The sequence below is a fragment of the Galleria mellonella genome, unplaced genomic scaffold (genome assembly GCF_026898425.1).
Source record: "Galleria mellonella isolate WM207_F2 unplaced genomic scaffold, CSIRO_AGI_GalMel_v1 utg588, whole genome shotgun sequence".
Lineage (NCBI taxonomy): Eukaryota > Metazoa > Arthropoda > Insecta > Lepidoptera > Pyralidae > Galleria > Galleria mellonella.
The window spans coordinates 1,233,251-1,239,250 of NW_026442124.1; positions in this window are offsets into that span (position 1 = coordinate 1,233,251).

Genomic DNA, 6,000 nt, shown 5'->3' on the forward strand with positions numbered 1-6,000 from the left:
ACGCGCGGCCGTTCCGTCTGATATTATCCGAACGAAGAATCTACGTCCGCCTTCGTTTTAATGTAGGTACATCTGTAATATAAGCTTTGAGTACTCAGGTTTACTACGTTGCCAGTATAATCCACCTGTCCAGTGTTGATTTGTTGCTACTTGGACTGAGTAAATAAATTACTTTATTCCTAACATATTTGCTCTCGTTAATCACGATAAAAAGTATTGTAAAAGGTATTGAATTTTATTCAAATCTATTTACGAGCTATTTAAACGTAATTCGAAAGTAAAGTAGTGATTCACACATCTTTTCAATATTTCATATTTATTTATAATATTATTAGGATTATACCTTTAGCAGGATTCTGGGCAAAACAATTATGCAATTTTTTTTATTATTGAGTCAATAAATTGAGGAAAATATTATGAGCATTAATTACACGAGTACATAACTTATTAACATGTCATTATTTGTTTCGCTATTTCTCGTTTTAACGGTATAATCAATCGTCAATAAATTTATAATGGACTAAGTGTTTGAAATTGAGAAAGCCATAGATTCCTTGTATCAGTATCGATATGTCCTGGCCAGGCAGACGAAGTCATAAGCATAGCAGATAAAAATATTTTGAGACAGATAGAATATAGCTTTCTGTTAATTTATACATTCGTTATCTGGGCAAAATAATATTATCCTCAAGCGAGTAGTTAGCTTTCTATTCTATGGTTGCAACCCACAGGCATAACATCAAGTTAGATGGACAGCGTCAGTCAGTTCTGGTCAGTGCACTTACAACGTATCCGCTGTTACCTTCGGCCACACCTGTACCCTGTCAAATTATTGCTGTTGCTTCCATTATTAGCTATTAGCAATGAATTGGCTACTATTGCGATTTTCAAAATAGAATGATACATTTGAAAAAATGGACAGAGATCTTTTGAATAGAGGTACTTGATTTTAAATAATAACTAACTGTATTCTATGACTTTGTCCGCGTAAAATATAGTAATTCAAATTCATTTATTAGTTTTTGCGTGAAAGAGTAACAAACATTAACCATCCATCTATCTATCTAACCAAGGCGCAGTTAACTATTTAATTAGTATAAATAATTTTTTTCGTCGTTTTTTCATTACAGACGTTTCTTGCGAAAAAAGTTTCGTTTCACTGGTAGAACACACTTGATTTCAATTTCACTCTGTATATACTACTAGCTGATCCCGTGAACTTCGTACCGCCTAACAGTCGATTCTTTAATTTTTTAATTTTTTAATCTGTTATTCGGGATGCCAAGTCAACTAGTAAGAAAAAAAAAGATAGTGAATAAGTCAACAATTACACTATGTTAAAAAATAAAAATTATAAAATACGCCGTACCCCGTCACTCAGTTGTTTTGCCTTTCCGAAACCTCTCCACTAACACTTGAACTTTATGGTGTGGTTGAAAAGTATTGTTTTTAGACTTTATCAGGTATTTTTTTAAATTTTTCTATCCCTAAGGATCATCCTCGTGCTTCAAGAAATATTATATAAAAAAAAAGAATTAGCAAAATCGGTTCAGTTGTTCTCGAGATTTGCGCTTAGCAATATTTAGCGATTCATTTTTAGATATTTATTTATATTTTTGATATTACTTGTTTACGTTTCATTACTACTGTTTGGATGTACTTTAATAAAGAGATGCAACAGATTTAATCCATTTGGCGAATGGCAAGATTTGATTTTGACCACTTTCACATTGCAAAATGGCAATTTGGAAAAAGGGAATTTAAATTTTTTATACTTATATTAATATCTTAGATTATATAAATAGAGCATCGAGTCTCAAAAACCCGTCAACTTTTTGTCAGCTAATTTGACAATTAGTTACTCGTTTTTTTTATTAATGTTCTATATACATACGCACACAATTTATCTTGACGTATTTATATTTAATTATTTAATAAGTAAAATGAGTTTTTACACATTAAAAATTATAAGACAAAATAAATACAGAAGTTATTAATGAATCACTCATAACTATTTATCACGGAAAATTGTATGAAAAAGTTGACAAAGTTTTCTCGAAGCATTTGTATGGAGACACTCTATCTAAGATTAAAATATACTATTTAATTAAAAGAGGTATTTGATTACAAATGTCTTACAATTTGCTCTCTACGGTACGTACTTTAATCGCTATTACGTATTCAATTATAAAGTTTTGTTAAAATACGTCCATGCCTTTTTTTGCGACGACATAATAAATACAGAAATCAATTATAATTTTGTTTATAGTATGGATGAGAAAATTACAAAATGGTTAGAAATTAATTTGTTAGTTATGCTGATGTTATCAGTTCCTGAGTAGTTTGGAGATTGGTTGGCAATGTCGCTGGCAGTTAGCGGAACTCATTACCAAAGTCGTTTATATAAACACAGGTCCGCACTCAGTTCTCTCACGATCCGACCATGTTGCACCCTAACTTATAGAATACTGATCGAGTATTTTTTCTTTATCAAATAAAGGGTTCTGTATTCACCTATTATTCGATATATTTGATGACATTTTTTTATGTTAGTGTTAAAATAAATGTATGGCTCGTACTTCTTAATAAAATCTTCAGATAATTTTAACATACGTAATTGCCATCCATGTAAATGGCTGAACTAATTTGAATAAGTAGATTTAGATAAAAAAAATGAAAGGACAATTTTTTTTGTAGTATTATATCATCTACTATATATATTGATTATCTGACATTTAACTGACATACCATTTGTCATTACCATGTGTGACACAGAGCTGTCAGAGTAGTATGATGTGATTTTTAAAATCTAATCGACAACATAACCACGTGTTTCAAATAACTTTTTTTATTTTATTTAATCATATCTACTTGTGATAATTACTATAATAGTTAAACTCAGTAAAAATGGTTAAAGTGGCGAATTATAGATAATCGTCTTCGCTACAATTGTAAATGTGAAAGTAAGTTTGATTTGTTTCACAGCTTTATCAATTGTTGTCACTGTATTACACGCTTAATAAGAATCTTTTTTTCATATTAGAGTAAATAAAAAAAAAAAAAAAACAATGGAATGTTATTGAACCCTAAAATTAACAAAGTTGAAAATAAATTAATTTCGGCATCACGCGATGAAACCGTCGATTTAGTTTTGAAATTACTTCGTTCTCTTGATAACTGCCACTTCCGATTGTGGTTTTTAGTCAAAGTTGGTTATTTGGTAGCGTTTCATTCAATTTTAGATTGTTATCTCTTGAAAATATGAGTTCTTTTTTTGACGTAACTTCCCATTTTTGTTTCATTTGTACTGGATATAATAGGCGTAATTGAGTTACATAAGTAAATGTTACCCATGTTTTACTTTTATAATTTGTTTTATCTATTTATATACACAGAACCTTTGTATATCTATGCATTACGCGTGTTTGTATAGTTACTAATACCTACATAATTTTATATAAAATCTAGTGAAAGAGTTGTAATGTAACTTGCTATGAATATTATAAATAAGGTAATTACAGTTCACAGTGTTAGATCAATATTTATTACAGCTTTATTTTCTGGTAAATACACAATGATTTTGGAATCTTGTAAAAGTTCATTGACCCGAAGAGTAAGACAGCGTTTATTTCTTATAATCTTTTAGTACCAACATTACTATTGTTACAGGTTTAATCTCTGCACATTACAAACATGTGTAATTAATGTATGTATAACAGTTCTTTAATATTTACTACTACGCATAGTACACGCTCTAATTACTAACTAAATGATCTCGTTGATGCTGTGTAATACGTTTGAAGATTAGATTATAAAAATAGAGCATTGAGTGTTCCAAACTTAGTAATGTAATTTGACGTTTGGCCTTTTCTCGAACTTTGATACATCTTCAAAATGAATGCTCTTTTTTTCATTTAAATTTGAATTAGGAACTATTTTTTTTTTTGATGTAATGCTTACAAATTTAAATACATGTATTAATCAAAATGGTGGTCATTTTCAATGATTTAAAAATTAAAACATATTTTATGTTCGTACTCAGATTTAAATTAATCAGTAAAGATAAGCATTTTTACGAATCATTATATCTTGTTTATCTTGCTCTTTCCAATATATTTGTAAGAATTTTGTATCGTTTTTATTTTTCATTTTAACCTTACATTATAATTTCTACCATAATAATTAATAGATCATAGCCCACAGTGTTCCATTTCTCCTGTACATTAAGTAAGAAATATATACTTTGGTAACCCTACTTACGTACACATGGATATAAAGGTTGACCTGTTTTTGGTAAGAGATTTGTATGAAGGTATGTATATAATCTAAGGTTCGAAATTATAATTTTATTGATTCATCAAAAATATAACTATAGTTAGCCATTTGCGCTATACAGTACATTAAACAACTACGATAAGAGAGTTTACTAAATTATACAAATTATGTTGTTTAGCAATGAAATATTGCGCAGAAGGGGACAGTTCCAGGCGCCATGCTGGGATAAGTGAAGGCAGAACACCACAGGAAGCAGGCGATTCCGGGGCCATGCGTCGCTTCCTATCACCGCTGTCGTCACTTCCTCTTCCGCACTATCATGCCACTATGATGTACAGCCAGCCCCTTAAACGTGTTTTTCTGAGCTTTGATCGTACAATTTATTTGCTTGTCAATTTCAGGAAAACGCCACGCGACTTATTCGGGGGTGTACCAGTTCAATGGATTTGGAATTGATGCGTTCATATGGAGCCGTGGACATATATTAGCAGTATTTTTGTACTTAAATGATTAAATTACAAAAATTTTGGTATTCATTCTTACGGTGTATTATAATTATATTATAATTGTATTATAATTTATCTATCATTTTATATAAAAAAAGATACATATTTTTCTTTGTACATCTTTCTGAATAAATATATATATAGATATAAAATTTTAAATCTTACATATACGTAACAACGTGATGTATCTTGGGACAAAATTATCTCTTGTTCGATAAACATAGTATTTAATGTTAGGAACATCTAACGTACTTAACAAGGTACCTAATTATTATATCTAAAAGAATAAATCTATTCAGTTACGTATTATTGCATATCCATGACCATTATTTTATGTCAGTAGATGATATGGATATAATTTACTTAAGACAGTATAAATCTATATCTTTTTATTAAATAAAAATGTTATTAAAACAAGCTATTATTTTTAACTGTTTATATAGGTGACTAGCTTTTGTCTGAAATTTCATCTGCATGTACTTCAATAAAGTAATTAAATTGTCTACATAAATCAGACTCGGAAAAATTCTTAAATATTGACATTTGCGAATAGCCGGGGGCGTTCACTAGTTAAGAAACCAATGAGTCGCAAAACCAGTTAATCACAAGAAAAACATTGGACGGTAAAACGGAAATGACAGGCTGAGATTATTCATTCGATACATAGCAGCGATAAGGTGATCAGCACTGGGATGGGTGGTCGGTGACTCGTCGGCGAGCGGCTGGGGTGTCCTCCCGAACATGTGGACAATCTTTCACGCTCATGTGTGAACTCACCCTTTTATTGGTTGAGGGTATTTTCAAAGACTAGTGTGGATAAGACGATGTATCTCAACGTTGTCAAATAGTCTATTATAATAAGCTTTGGTGATTTAATGGCTTAACTAATTGTCATGAAATATAGTAGATATGTAATATTTATGATGAAGAAGAGTATTTGACAAAATTTCACTTTAAAATAAATTATGAATAGTAAACCCGTGACGATTATCAAGCATGGTGCCTTCTGCCGACCTAAAACCATCGAAAACTAGTTGGTGTGCAACTGGTTACAATTTGGTATATTTATGTCAAGTACAGAGGAAATTATGTGGTTAATTTCCAATTTCATCATGTGATTAATCTGTTTAGATGCTTAATAATACGTATTGTAATTGATTGGGCATATTTTGAATATTACATTTATCACAGGGCAAAATATATTAAATATTTGTGCTTT